At 41.5% G+C, this 16,581-nt stretch overlaps 1 non-coding gene across 1 annotated transcript; it reads right to left on the bottom strand.

Annotated features, from left to right (window-relative positions):
* Positions 1-303: 303 nt before the first annotated feature.
* On the bottom strand, positions 304-376 carry TRNAK-UUU (transfer RNA lysine (anticodon UUU)). Its single transcript has one exon. It is a non-coding gene; the product is annotated as a tRNA-Lys (tRNA).
* Positions 377-16,581: the final 16,205 nt, after the last annotated feature.

Raw genomic sequence — 16,581 nt, 5'->3', positions numbered from 1 at the left:
CTATCTCATCTGCTGTTCCTCGACTCTCAGGAAGGTAAGATCATCAATCAATAGTAGGCTGCTGCTCTGTGTAGTTAAAGATGGGATCCAACCTGTTCTGTTTGCTTGTTTCCTATAATCTGTGCTCGATTCCATATTTCTGTATCCTTCGATTCCCGGGACAGATCTGATCTCCTTTATACTTACCTCAAACAACGAGCGAAGTCGAGATGTTGATGATAAAGGGGCTTTTCTCAAGGCCAAAGAGTGCTCTTTGAAGGCTACTATGCATCCTTACGAATACAAGAGTGGTTTTTTTTGTTTTGGGTATAGCAGGACTTGAACCTGCGACCATTAGGTTAAAAGCCCAATGCTCTACCAACTGAGCTATACACCCGATTTTACAAGAAGGCTTGGTGCGGAAAAGAAAAGAGGGCGGCCTGGCCCCTTTTCTTCTTATCATATCACAAGGGCGCGGCTCTGTATGGTATAGTACTGTGGAGCAAGTTTGGGAGTCCTTTCCACTCATTGAGGATTCTATCTAAAAAAGAAGGTCAACGGGGGAGACTACTTTGAACTCCGGGCTGAACAAACTACTTCTCCTGCTACCAAAACAGAGAAATAAGGAAATAAGATGGATTCGTCTAATAAAATACCCAATGCCTGTAGTTGAAGAATTGTTGGATGAGTTATCTTGTGCTGTTTGGTTTACTAAGCTGGATCTGAGAGTTGGTTACCATCAGATAAGATTACATGAAGCAGACGAATACAAAACGGCATTCAAGACCCACGTCACCATGAATTTTAGGCTATTTGGGCTCACAAATGCACCACCCACCCTCCAGAGTGCTATGAACACAATTCTGGCTGAGCTGACTAGGGTTTGTGTACTTGTTTTTGTTGATGACATCTTAATCTACAGCAAATCCTTGCAAGATCATGTCACCCATTTGCAGCAAGTATTTGACCTTCTGAAGCAGAATCAACTATATGTGAAGTTGAATAAATGTTCATTTGCTCAACCACAGATAGAATACCTGGGTCATGTCATTAGTGGGCAAGGGGTGGCTACAGACTAAAAGAAGATCCTCACAGTGAAAGAGTGGCCTACTTCCAAGTCAAGCACATTAGAGTTTGGGCTTAGCAGGACAGGCGTTTCATTCACAGGAGCTTAGCTCATTTGACTGCTCAAAGACTTAAAACACCAATGCAGCACAAAGCTTTCCTTTCCTCAAGCTCATGGGATTACAATATACCATCCAATAAAAGGCTCAGAGAATAGGGCAGCTGATGCACCACTATCTAGATTACATGAGCCAGATGAACTCAATGCCATTACTTCCTGTCAACCACAATGGCTCACTGATATTGTTGCAGGGTACAGCAAAGACACATTCACCCAGAATTTACTATCTGAATTGGCAGTCCTGAGCACTCACAAGAATAGCAAATATTCATTGCATAATGGGGTCATTCGATATAGAGGAAGAGTATGGGTTGGTGCAAACTTCTAAATGAAAAAAAACATCTTGCAAGCACTTCATGCCAGTGGTATTGGTGCCCACTCTGGCATTACTGCTACTTATCACCGCATCAAGGCACTATTTGCTTGGACAGGAATCTTTCAATCAGTGGAATCTTTTGTCAACAAGTGTCAAATCTGTCAGCAAGCTAAGGTAGAACATTAAAAACTCCCTGGCCTCTTCGATCCTCTACCCATTCCTGATGAAGCATGGTCCATTATCAGCATTGACTTCATCACTGGATTACCAAAGTCCCATTACTATGATTCAATTCAGGTGGTGCACGAGACAAGCCAAACAAACAGAAACCGAATTAATACCAAAGAACACAAGCTGTGGGCCGTAAAGTGGAAACGGTTGCAGGCCAAAGCTGTCCCCCTTTGCCACTAAGACTTGAATCTTTAACCATCGGAATACCCGGTACTCTCTCTACCAAACAGGCAAGATAGTCTTATCTTGAACTCTGTCCCTTCTCTAATGATTGACAGGTTTAGTGCCTGGTAGTAAGGGTATTTTGTGGTCTATTGTCCTCCTAGGAGGTCACTCTGTAGGCTCAGCAAACAATTCACTGAAGCCATTCAAGACCGGTTGCAGGGCAGACAGACCATTGACTTGACATGACCGTAATACATACAGAATAGGAAGGATAAGCTATAAGATAGAGATCCGGATTGTTGTGCTCCGGAATAAAGAAGAATACCATCTTGTCTAATCAAATACGAATACCATCTTATTGATTTAGTCAGCTTGCATCAACACATAAGATGTGATATGAGTAGTGGGAAATAAACTCTTCTTTGATCACTTGAAACATAGTAGAAAGCATCCAAAACAGAATGAAATGCTGTTCAAAAGAAGAAGCTACCTGGCCCAACAACTACACCATTTTGCCTAATGTGTGACTACCCATATCAGTTACAACATCTTCCGTTTCCAAGTTTTCAGTGCCTTTTTCTTATAGTATACAAAATAGGATTCTGGATTGCTCTTCATTTCGTTCAATTTATCCCCTTGCTTTTCAACGTATATATATTAACCCGCCTTGTTTACCTATTTCTTCTACAATTCACATGACTCATTGAAACCAACTTTCTCCTTCCTACATTTTATCTCTACAGCAGTTATCCTGTATAATGATTTCTTTTTGGTCGCTACTCTCCTAACCGACGAGTCGGAGAGGATACGAATGTCCATTCACCCTACCACCCATCTTCCTTCTAGCTTCCTTGATCAACGACGAGTAAAGATCCCGGAAAAGATCCAAGGGAGTACAATACACTTTATATTCACGTCTTGAATAATGAGGGGGGTAAAGAAGAAAGTCCGATTTCTCTCTCCTTTGCGGATATGCCCTTATTCAGCTCTTGAAAGAAAGAGAGATAGAAAGAGAGAATGATCAAACTCAACTAGACGGCAGTTCCTCTTGTTCAAACCTCTCTTGCCGAGTCTTCTCCTCATAGCGAGTTTCGCTCTCGCTTCGCGTGTCCTAAACATAAAAAAAGAAAGAATTGATTGTGAAAGACAAGTGTTTCATTCCCCTCCCTAATCGTTGAAATTCGAACTGTCCGCTAGCTCCTCCTTTGTTTGGATTATAGCCCTTCATTGGGGATTTACTATCCAAAGTAAATCTTTCCAGTTTCAAATGCTACTATTTCTTCGTGGGCAGAAAGTCCAAAATCTTCTTTTTCCGGTACTCCTTACTCTTTTCTCCCGTCGTCCTACTTTCACTTCTACGGACCTTCTATCCATAACGAGTTCCAGGATTGGTGAATCGATGTGGGAATAGATAAAACGATTGTTGAGTACACAGTATAACCGTGTAGCTCATCCAGAAGATCATCAATGACCGGTATCGGGTATTTCTTTTTTACGGTTTGCGCATTGAGTTGCCTATAATCCATAGGCGCCACGAACCTTCTTTCTTCTTGTAAAGAAGAGCCGGTGAGGCATGAACTAGGTTGTAGAGTACCATTCTAGAGTAACTCCTTGATTATGGCTTCAATTTCATCCGGTGGTGTGAATACCTATAAGGCCTTTGATTCACTGGTTGACTATCGTGAGGTGAATCCGATGGTCACATGGTCTTTTAGGAGGGAGGGTAGTGGGTTCTAAGAACACATCAGAGAAAGAGGACCAAACCTGCTTGAGTCCTCTTCTACATCTTGAGTACTTCCCACTCCAATGGATCTAGTTTTTAGAATAGCTTTGATCCGGCCATGTAGAGCACTCATAGAGGTCCGGCTTCACGTCAGTAATCTACCACACCCATGCTAGAATTCAGTAGAGTCCCCACTCGCCAACCGCGATGTCTTGGTTGAGAGGCCCCACCTACCCATCTTCCCACAGTTTCACTGAGGTAGTACCATCCCCAATTCGCCACTTCTTGTGTTGATGTACTAATAAATTGGTTGAGGCAATCGACTTCAATCAGAGGAAGCACTTGTGCACATCAACTTAGGATATCCCCTCCGTTCTACACCAGATTATGCACTCACCTCTGGTATAATATAGGAAAGGAAGACGCCCTTTCAGTGCACGCCAAAGCAGCTTTGCCTAGAAGGCTTCGAAATACACTACTAGGTCCCTCATTCTCAGTCGGCCTTCACAAAGCGGTTTGCACACCTTGGACCAGCTGGACAGATGTTCCGGCCTTTCTCCTATTAAATGCATCTGCCACCTTATTTTCCATTTTACCCCTAATATTCCGCCTTTGAAAGTCAAAACTCACACTTGCTCATCTTAGCATGTAGCTGATTCCGCAGAAAAAGTGTTAGCTGCAAGTGCTGTTGATGCTCCTTCAGTGTTTTACTGTCAAGAAGTATATCATCAAACCAACACAAATCTTCTGGGCTTGAACACATCATTCATGAGTGCTTGAAACGTTGCAGGAGCATTTGTAAGCCCGCATCACATTGAATTCATAGTTACAGGGTTCTGAATGAAGTTTTGGGCTTGTCTTCCTCTCTCATCCTGATCTGATGATAGCCAGATCTTAAGTCAATCTTGCTGTAATATTTAGCACCACTCATCCAATAGGGCATCTATGTGCCGGAATTGGGTATTTCTTCTTTACTGTACCGGCATTCAGCTGCCTGGTTTCAATGCACATCCTCCATGTCCCATCCTTCTTCTTCACTAACAGCACAAGTGAAGCAAAGGGGCTAGTAGAGGATTGTATCAGTGAATTCTTCAGCAATTCCTCAATTCTCAATCTCAGCCTTTTGCAGATGTGAGTATCCGTATGGCTTCAGATGTTTGGGCTCAGTACCTTCGGGGGTATATAGTGATCATGGATTCTTTTTTTTTTGTAAGGACTTAGGTTCTTGAAACACCTACTCTTAAGAGTTCAGTAGGGTTGAAATTGGATCAGAGATCAGAGATGTTAGGTTTACTGAGTTGACCATGCACCATTGAGCCATCATGCAGAACTAAGCTTGTTCTGATTTAGTAGCAATCAGCTCTTCTCCTTCCACCTGGTACAGCTTTCCTCCTCCCCTCTTGATTCCTTCCAGCACCACTTAAACACTGCGGAAAGGGTTTTGACCAGCTAGTCAGATTGCCCCATTACGGGTGTGTTACGCCAGAAAGTTCCTCAATCCTGTGCCTGTTCCCGAGCGAGTCAGTCCCATTTCGATGACGAACGACACGATGTGTGCCTCCATAGAGCTTCCCATTTGACATTTCTCCATCGCGAGAGATTCTCTCCAGCCACAGGTTCCCCAGTGGTACGTCCGGGGTCGGTTCAATCAGTGCGCTATCAGTCCAGTACCATTAGCTCTCCAAGGGTCGCAATCCATTCTTTCCGGGCAAGCCAGTTCAGTTCCTTTCTGGTAGCAAGAGATCCCATATCAGATTAAGTAAAGGGATTACCTAGCTAGCGCATATCGAAGAGTTGGAGACTTCCTGCCACTATAGAAAAAGCCGTTGATGGATCAATTCTGTAGGTGGGTCTCAACTCGGATCGAGACATTCGGATTTGCCGATGAAGAGTACTGCCTTGGAGGGGTAGGGGTTGTAGGGGAAGAACCAACCTTTTGTAGGTAGCAAAACATCTCACTCAGTAACTAAATTAGAGTTCAATCTTTTACGTTTGTGTTGTCTTTTTGCATTTTTGTTTCGATCCGACATCAGATCTGAGTTATTGTTCACTGACTATATCTTAGACCATTGCGATCTCTTTCTTTCACTTGGTTTTTCTTCCTTCCCTTCGGTACTCCTTAACTCGGAGATACTCCTTCGGTACTACTTGGCTACTACTTGAACAGATGGGTTTAGTCCCTTCCTTCGGGCAACATTTTCTCCGGGTACCACCGGCTTACCACCGGGTTGAAAGAAATCCCTTACTATTAGGACATAGTGTTCGGTACGACTTAAGGCTACTGGATTGACTTTCTTTAATGTTGCATCTGCTTTCAACTATTTCATAGCCTCCCGTCCCGAGCAAACGTCGAGAGCAGGGGCCAAAAAGTAAAATCCATAGAGTTGGGGACTAAAGAGACTCTTTTTTTACAGCCAACCATGAAGAGAAGAGAGTCTCTGAGTAGATTCGGTAATGTTGAGTCGATCTAGTATGGAAAATTCCTCGCTGTGCGCTCGCCTTTTGCCTGCTTCTGCTTCATCTGCAGATCGGATTCCTTCCCCAGAGTTCTTACTTATAGGCTTTATAGCCAAGCAATAGAATAGCTGCTTCTTCTAAAGCGGATTAGAGTGCGACGACCAAAGCTACGGAGCGGCCTCTACCGCTTTCCCTACTGTTCTGGTTGAACTAGGGCTTTGGCTGAGCGACCACCTTCTTCCAGTATTCTTAGCTTACTGTCTGCTTCCTGCCTGATCGGTGCTGACTGACTGTTCTTGCTTGTCTTGGGCCTGCTCTAGTTTTGGTGCTGCTAACTAAGGGTCGAATTTCGTGACTTGATGAAGAGGAAGCCGAGTATCTTTGGTCTTGAAGAGTCAGGCCAATCCAACCGCTTGCTCCTGCCCAACTCAGTCTCAGTCGTACCATAATGCGCCTGGACTCAACACTTTTCTTGCTCCAAGACCACCCTCTAGCCCTCATGTAAAATAGATGACAGAATTGTAAACAATCATAGAATGATTTAAGCTGAGGAACATTAGTTGCTTTATGTCGCTGGCCACCTTTGACAAAAATTGTGGGGCTTGTAGCCACCGCCCACCACCTTCGGCTTGCCATTGAAGGTCTTCAGCCATAAGCCGAAGTGGGGCTTGATGCGGAGGAAGGCCTCGCACACGACGATAAATGCCGAGATGTTGAGGATGAAGTTCGGGGCCAGATCATGGAATCCAGGCCATAATAAAACATGAGCCCCCGGACGAAGGGATGGAGAGGGAACCCCAGTCCGCGGAGGAAATGGGTGAGGAGTACTACCCTTTCATGGGGCCTGGGGGTGGGGATGAGCTGCTCCTCATCTGGGAGCCGGTCTGCAATGTCGTCGGGATGAGCTGCTCCTCATCTGGCTCTCCTCGGTTTCTTGATGTCTCCCTCCGTGACGGAGGAGACCATCCACTTGCCTCCCGCTCCGGACATGATTGGAGAAGGTCGAGGTAGGAAGTGCGGACTTGGGCGCTAGAGCTCGAGTGTGCGAAAACGGATGAGCAAAGGAGGAAGAAGGCGTGGATAGAAAGGTGAATCCTTATCCCTTTATATGGGCGGACGAAACTAAGCGTCCCCACTCGCCTGATAAAACTCGCTTATCCCCCAAGCGCTGCAATTGATGGCGCGGTTGGGTTACCCACGCCCATATTGATGAGAATCCCGTAATAAGGGGACACGATCTCTGCTTTGATAAGACGTGTCGAAAAACTGCCTCGCGTTATGTGCGGGGCTGGTTAAAAGAAATGGTTCGAATAATCACCGGGCCATGACATAACGTCATGTTGCCAAAACAAGGCAGCAAATTAGATCTGCGAAAATATTATTCTCTCTACGGTGGAATGTGGAACTTATTTTGCAGGGTCGGACACTATCCTCGTATTCAAATTCTTCTATGTTGTATTCGGAGAAGGAACCCGCCTTGCAATGCCGAAGACAATACTGCGCGCCGGACTCATCGTCATTGAAGTCTGGTTCAGGGGCTACTGAGGGAGTCCTGGATTAGGGGGTCTTCGGACAGCCGGACTATCTCCATTGGCCGGACTGTTAGACTATGAAGATACAAGATTCAAGACTTCGTCTCGTGTCCGGATGGGACTCTACTTGGCGGGGAAGGCAAGCTAGACAATACGTATATGGATATCTCCTCCTTTGTAACTGACCTTGTGTAACCCTAACCCTCTCTGGCGTCTATATAAACCGAAGGGTTTTAGTCCGTAGGACAACAACCATAACATACAATCATACCATAGGCTAGCTTCTAGGGTTTAGTCACTCCGATCTCATGGTAGATTTACTCTTGTACTACCCATATCATCAATATCAATCAAGCAGGACGTAGGGTTTTACCTCCATCAAGAGCGCCCGAACCTGGGTAAAACATCGTGTCCCCTGCCTCGTGTTACCATCCGGCCTAGACGCATAGTTTGGGACCCCCTACCCGAGATCCGCCGGTTTTGACACCGACAGGGCCCACGAGGCAGGGGGCGCGCCCTGGGGGGGGGGGGGGGCGCCCCCACCCTCGTGACCACCTCGTGGCTTTCTTGAAGGGGGGTCCAAGTCTCCTGGATCTTATCTGATGAGAAAATCACGTTTCCGAAGATTTTATTCCGTTTGGACTCCGTTTGATATTCTGTTTCTCCGAAACACTGAAATAGGCAAAAAACAGCAATTCTGGGCTGGGCCTCCGGTTAATAGGTTAGTCCCAAAAATAATATAAAAGTGGAAAATAAAGCCCAATATAGTCCAAAACAGTAGATAATATAGCATGGAGCAATCAAAAATTATAGATACGTTGGAGACGTATCAAGCATCCCCAAGCTTAATTCCTGCTCGTCCTCGAGTAGGTAAATGATAAAAAGAGAATTTTTGATGCGGAGTGCTACTTGGCATAACTTTAATGTAATTCTTCTTAATTGTGGTATGAATATTCAAATCCGAAAGATTCAAGACAAAAGTTCATATTGACATAAAAATGATAATACTTCAAGCATACTAACTAAGCAATTATGTCTTCTCAAAATAACATGGCCAAAGAAAGTTCATCCCTACAAAATCATATAGTTTAGTCATGTTTCATTTTCGTCGCACAAGAATGCTTTCATCATGCACAACCCTGATGACAAGCCAAGCAATTGTTTCGTACTTTAGTAATCTCAAACCTATAGACTTTCATGCAATACATGAGCGCGAGCCATGGATATAGCACTATGGGTGGAATAGAGTATAGTGAGGGGGGATATGTGGAGAAGACAAAAAGGGAGAAAGTCTCACATCAACGAGGCTAATCAATGGGCTATGGAGATGCCCACTGATTGATGTTAATGCAAGGAGTAGGGATTTCCATGCAACGGATGCACTAGACCTATAAATGTATGAAAGCTCAACAAAAGAAACTAGTGGGTGTGCATCCAACTTGCTTGTTCACGAAGACCTAGGGCACTTGAGGAGGCCCATTGTTGGAATATACAAGCCAAGTTATATAATGAAAAATTTCCACTAGTATATGAAAGTGATAACATGAGAGACTCTCTACTATGAAGATCGTGGTACTACTTTGAAGCACAAGTGTGGTAAAAGGTTAGTAACATTGTCCCTTCTCTCTTTTTCTCTCATTTTTTGGGCCTTTTCTTTTTTTATGGCCTTTCTTTTTTTGGGCCTTCTCTTTTTTTTGGCCTTTTATTTATTTATTCCTCACTTGGTACAATGCTCTAATAATGATGATCATCACACTTCTATTTATTTACAACTCAATGATTACAACTCGATACTAGAACAAGATGACTCTATATGAATGCCTCCGGCGGTGTACCGGGATATGCAATGAATCAAGAGTGACATGTATGAAAGAATTATGAATGGTGGCTTTGCCACAAATACGATGTCAACTACATGATCATGCAAAGCAATGTGACAATGATGATGCGTGTCATAATAAACGGAACGGTGGAAAGTTGCATGGCAATATATCTCGGAATGGTTATGGAAATGCCATGATAGGTAGGTATGGTGGCTGTTTTGAGGAAGATATAAGGAGGTTTATGTGTGAAAGAGCGTATCATATCACGGGGTTTGGATGCACTGGCGAAGTTTGCGCCAACTCTCAATGTGAGAAAGTGCAATGCACGGTACCGAAGAGGCTAGCAAGGATGGATGGGTGAGAGTGCGTATAATCCATGGATTCAACATTAGTCATAAAGAACTCACATACTTATTGCAAAAATCTACAAGTCATCAAAAACCTCGGCACTACGCGCGTGCTCCTAGAGGGATAGATTGGTAGGAAAAGACCATCGCTCGTCCCCGACCGCCACTCATAAGGAAGACAATCAAATAACACCTCCTATTTCAAATTTGTTGCATAACATTTACCATATGTGCATGCTACGGGACTTGCAAACTTCAACACAAGTATTTCTCAATTTCACAACTACTCAACTAGCATGACTTTGATATTATTACCTCCATATCTCAAAACAATCATCAATCATCAAACTTTTCTTAGTATTCAACACACTCATAAGATAGTTTTATTATTAATCTTGCATACCAAGAATATTAAGATTTTAAGCAAATTACCATGCTATTAAGACTCTCAAAATAATCTAAGTGAAGCATGAGATATCAATAGTTTCTATAAAACAAATCCACCAACGTGCTCTAAAAGATATAACTGAAGCACTAGAGCAAAACTATAAAGCTCAAAAGATATAAGTGAAGCAAATAGAGTATTCTATCAAATTACAAATCATGTATGGCTCTCTCAAAAGGTGTGTACAGAAAGGATGATTGTGGTAGACTAAAAAGCAAAGACTCAAATCATAAAAGACGCTCCAAGCAAAACACATATCATGTGGTGAATAAAAATATAGCTCCAAGTAAAGTTACCGATAGAAGTAGACGAAAGAGGGGATGCCTTCCGGGGCATCCCCAAGCTTTGACTTTTAGGTGTCCTTAGATTATCTTGGGGGTGCCATGGTCATCCCCAAGCTTAGGCTCTTGCCACTCCTTGTTCCATAATCCATCAAATCTTTACCCAAAACTTGAAAACTTCACAACACAAAACTTAAAATAGAAAATCTCGTGAGCTCCGTTAGCAAAAGAAAACAAAAGACCACTTCAAGGTAATATAATGAAATCATTCTTTATTTATATTGGTGTTATACCTACAGTATTCAACTTCTCTATGGATTATAAACTATTTTACTAGCCATAGATTCATCAAAATAAGCAAACAACACACGAAAAACAGAATCTGTCAAAAATAGAACAGTCTGTAGTAATCTGTAGCTAGCGCAAAATCTGGAACCCCAAAAATTCTAAAATAAACTGCTGGACGTGAGGAATTTATATATATTAAACATCTCCAAAAATAATTAACTAAATAGCACTTTCCAAATAAAAATGACAGCAGTTCTCGTGAGCGCTAAAGTTTCTGTTTTTTACAGCAAGTTCAACAAGACTTTCCCCAAGTCTTCCCAACGGTTCTACTTGGCACAAACACTAATTAAACACAAAAACACAACCAAAACAGAGGCTAGATAAGTTATTTATTACTAAACAGGAGGAAAAAGCAATGAATAAAAATAAAATTGGGTTGCCTCCCAACAAGCGCTATCGTTTAACTCCCCTAGGTAGGCATAACGAGCAAGAATAGATCTAGGTATTGGCATCTTTGGTAGGCAATCCATAAGTGGCTCTCATGATAGATTCATATGGCAATTTTATTTTCTTTCTAGGAAAGTGTTCCATGCCCTTTTTTAATGGAAATTGAAATCTAATATTCCCTTCCTTCATATCAATAATTGCACCAACCGTTCTAAGGAAAGGTCTACCGAGAATAATAGGGCAAGAAGGATTGCAATCTATATCAAGAATGATCAAATCTACGGGCACATAATTCCTATTTGCAACAATAAGAACATCATTAATTCTTCCCATATGTTTCTTAATAGTGTAATCCTCAAGATGCAAGTTTAGAGAACAATCATCAAAATCACGGAAATCTAGCAAATCACACAAAGTTTTGGGAATAGTAGAGACACTAGCACCCAAATCACACAAAGCATAGAACTCATAATTTTTAATTTTAATTTTAATAGTAGGTTCCCACTCATCATAAAGTTTTCTAGGGATAGAAACTTTCAACTCAAGTTTTTCTTCATAAGATTGCATCAATGCATCAACGATGTGTTCGGTAAAGGCTTTATTTTGACTATAAGCATGAGGAGAATTTAGCACGGATTGCAACAAAGAAATACAATCAATAAAAGAGCAATTTTCATAATTAAATTCCTTGAAATCCAATATAGTGGGTTTAGCAACATCTAGAGTTTTATTTCTTTTAATCCCACTTTCATCAATTTCATCATCAAGATCTAAATACTCCAATTTTTTAGAACGCCTTCTAGGTAAAGGTGGATCATATTCAGTTTCATCAAGATTTATATTGCAAAACAAAGATTTAATAGGAGACACATCAATAACTTTTAGATCTTCATCTTGATTTTCATAGGAATTGGAAGAACACGCTTTAATAAAGGCATCTTTCATAGCACGCGTCCTAGCGGTTCTTTCCTTGCACTCATCAATGGAAATCCTCATGGCTTTGAGAGACTCATTGATATCATGCTTAGGAGGAATAGATCTAAGCTTTAAAGAATCAATCTCAAGAGAAATTCTATCAACGTTCCTAGCCAAATCATCAATCTTAAGCAATTTCTCTTCAATCATAGCATTAAAATTCTTTTGCGAAGTAATAAATTCTTTAATATTAGATTCAAAATCAGAGGGCATCTTATTATAATTTCCATATGAATTATTGTAGGAATTTCCATAATTATTAGAAGGATTACTAGGATAAGGCCTAGGATTAAAATTCCCTCTATGCGCGCTGTTACCAAAATTATTCCTACCAACAAAATTCACATCCATAGATTCATTATTATTCTCAATCAAAGTAGACAAAGGCATATCATTAGGATCAGAAGAGACACTCTTAGTAGCAAGTAATTTCATAAGTTCATCCATCTTTCCACTCAAAACATTAATTTCCTCTATCGCATGCACTTTTTTATTAGTAGATTTTTCAGTGTGCCATTGAGAATAATTAACCATAATATTATCTAGGAGTTTAGTAGCATCTCCTAAAGTGATTTCCATAAAAGTGCCTCCCGCGGCTAAATCTAAAAGATTTCTAGAATCAAAATTCAATCCGGCATAAAATTTTTGTATAATCATCCACAAATTCAAACCATGAGTAGGGCAATTACGTATCATTAATTTCATTCTCTCCCAAGCTTGTGCAACATGTTCATGATCAAGTTGCTTAAAATTCATAATATCGTTTCTAAGAGATATGATCTTAGCGGGAGGAAAATACTTAGAGATAAAAGCATCTTTGCACTTGTTCCATGAATCAATACTATTTTTAGGCAAAGTTGAAAACCAAGCTTTAGCACGATCTCTAAGTGAAAAAGGAAATAGCTTCAATTTAACAATATCATTATCGACATCTTTCTTCTTTTGCATGTCACACAAATCAACGAAGCTATTGAGATGGGTAGCGGCATCTTCACTAGGAAGGCCGGAAAACGGATCTTTCATGACAAGATTCAGCAAAGCAACATTAATTTCACAAGATTCGGCATCGGTAACAGGAGCAATCGGAGTGCTAAGGAAATCATTATTGTTGGTATTGGTGAAGTCACACAATTTGGTATTATCTTGAGACATCGCGACAAACAAGCAAACTAACACACAAGCAAACAAAAAGCAAACGGGCAAAAAGAGGCAAATAGAGAGGGAGGATAGAGAGAGAGGGCAAATAAAATGGCAAGGGTGAAGTGGGGGAGAGGAAAACGAGAGGCAAATGGCAAATAATGTAATGCGGGAGATAGGGATTGTGATGGGTACTTGGTATGTTAACTTTTGTGTAGACTCCCCAGCAACGGCGCCAGAAATTCTTCTTGCTACCTCTTGAGCACTGCGTTGGATTTCCCCGAAGAGGAGAGGATGATGCAACAAAGTAGCGTAAGTATTTCCCTTAGTTTTTGAGAACCAAGGTATCAATCCAGTAGAAGGCTACGCTTCAAGTCCCTTGGACCTACACAAAACAATAGCTCAACGCAACCAACGCGCTTAGGGGTTGTCAATCCCTTCATGGTCACTTACGAAAGTGAAATCTGATAGAGATATGATAAATAATATTTTTGGTAATTTTGGTATAAAGATGCAAAGTGAAAAGTAAAAGCAAAGCAATAATAAAGTGATGGAGATTGATATGATAAGAAAGAGACCCGGGGGCCATAGGTTTCACTAGTGGCTTCTCTCAAGAGCATAAGTATTCTACGGTGGGTGAACAAATTACTGTTGAGAAATTGACAGAATTGAGCATAGTTATGAGAATATCTAGGTATGATCATGTATATAGGCATCACGTCCAAGACAAGTAGACTGAAACGATTCTGCATCTACTACTATTACTCCAATCATCGACCGCTATCCAACATGCATCTAGAGTATTAAGTTAAAAACAGAGTAACGCCTTAAGCAAGATGACATGATGTAGAGGGATAGTTTCATGCAATATGATAAAAACCCCACCTTGTTATCCTCGATGGCAACGATACAATACGTGCCTTGCTGCCCCTTCTGTCACTGGGAAAGGACACCGCAAGATCGATCCCAAAGCTAAGCACTTCTCCCATGGCAAGAACAACCAATCTAGGAGGCCAAACCAAACTGATAATTCGAAGAGACTTGCAAAGATAACCAATCATACATAAAAGAATTCAGAGAAGATTCAAATATTATTCATAGATAAACTGGATCATAAACCCACAATTCATCGGTCTCAACAAACACACCGCAAAAAGAAGATTACATCGAATAGATCTCCACGAGAGAGGGGGAGAACATTGTATTGAGATCCAAAAAGAGAGAATAAGCCATCTAGCTACTAGCTATGGACCCGTAGGTCTGAAGTAAACTACTCACATTTCATCGGAGAGGCTTGGATAATGATGTAGAAGCCCTCCGTGATTGATGCCCCCTCCGGCGGAGCTCCGGAACAGGCCCCAAGATGGGATCTCATGGATACAGAAAGTTGCGGCGGTGGAATTAGGTTTTTGGCTCCGTCCCCGATTGTTTGGGGGTACGTGGATATATATAGGAGGAAGAAGTACGTCAGTGGAGCTCCGAGGGGCCCACGAGGTAGGGGCGCGCCCTAGGGGGGCGGTGCCCCCCACCCTCGTGACCACCTCGTGGCTTTCTTGACAGGGGGTCCAAGTCTCCTGGATCTTATCTGATGAGAAAATCACGTTTCCGAATATTTTATTCCGTTTGGACTCCGTTTGATATTATTTTTCTCCGAAACACCGAAATAGGCAAAAAACAGCAATTCTGGGCTGGGCCGCCGGTTAATAGGTTAGTCCCAAAAATAATATAAAAGTGGAAAATAAAGCCCAATATAGTCCAAAACAGTAGATAACATAGCATGGAGCAATCAAAAATTATAGATACGTTGGAGACGTATCAGTGTACCCTTTTTGAATACTACAGGGGTTGTTATTGGTTGCAACAAAAGCAAGGTCACTTTTCATATCAATGGTAATGAGTGCACTTTCCGGAGAAACAATTTCAAGTGAATAGTATAATGTTATTAAAAAGGCTCCAACAATTACTATTGGAAGGTTCCAACTTCCCCTTCTTCCAAAAAGAAATATGAAATACTTATTGTTGGGGATGTGCATATCCTCTTGAGGTAACTTAGTGTTTTACGAAAGTTCTTCGGGTTCGTGCTAATCGAAAGTGGTTGTTAATAAGACTTAATCAAACTTATTAATGGATTATTTTCGAGAGTCATGTGATCGATGAATTTAGTAAGCATAACCTTTTGTACCCAGTTTATATTTTTTGTTATTTTTAGTTAAATACAATAAAATGCCCTGAATATCCTGTTTTCTGAATTATCCGTGCAATAAAAAGTGCCCAAAAATGAAAGTGCTCAGAATGACCTGAAATTTTAACACAATTTTTTCTGAATATTTGAGAATTTTTGGTACTAAAAACACCACAGGGGGGTGCCCCAGCTACCCACTAGGCACCAGGGCGTGCCACACCCACCTAGCGCGCCCTGGTGGGTAGTGGGCCCCACAAACACTCCCTCAATTACCTCTTTATCTCACATCATCACCTACCTCCACAAAAAATCTCTGTAGCTCTCTCTCATGTTCTTGCTCTCAAACCCACAAATTTTGATCTCCTTGCTCGGAGCTCTGTTTCCGAAAATATTTTGGGGGATTGCTACTTTGTATGTGACTCCTCCATTGCTCCAATTAGTTTTTGTTCTAGTGGTGTATATTTGGAGTAATTATCTACTCTTGGTGCTACTATAGATGAGCTTGCATGTTGAATTCTTTGAGTTCCAAGTAGTTTGAATGCTTGATATAGCCTCTAGACATCCATATGAGTAGTTGCTATCAATCTTGTGAAGTTTTCTTGATATCATTCTTGTGGCCAAAATTTTAGAAATTGTTCCTAGATAAAATGCACCTCTTTAGGAGGAGTTCTTCGAAGCGAAGGTCTTCGGAGGCATTATCGAGTGAGAGCTCGAAACGACAAGCCTATGATAAACCAAGGGTAAGTTCGGTGTGGGATACCGACACCAGATCGTGCCTATGGTCGTGTGACGAGTTCATGATAGGTGCGGGCATTAAAGAAGAATTTGATCAGTATGTTCACAACACTGAGCTCGCACCCTTCATCACAGATAAGTGTACTCAACATTACAACTTTACTAAATCGTTCACCAAAAAATTTAAGTATCATTCTCGTGAATTCAGAGTCTCATTTTGCCTTTATGATAGAACCTTTAGTATTACTTTAGAAGAATTCTATGATGCATGCAAAATTCCATATTGAGGCTTGCTAGATGAACCACAAAAATCTGACTATGAGATGTTCCTG

Source organism: Triticum urartu, chromosome 3A, assembly GCF_056163025.1.
Source record: "Triticum urartu cultivar PI428250 chromosome 3A, HENAU_Tu73, whole genome shotgun sequence".
Classification (NCBI taxonomy): domain Eukaryota; kingdom Viridiplantae; phylum Streptophyta; class Magnoliopsida; order Poales; family Poaceae; genus Triticum; species Triticum urartu.
This window is presented reverse-complemented; position numbering and strand designations above follow the sequence as displayed.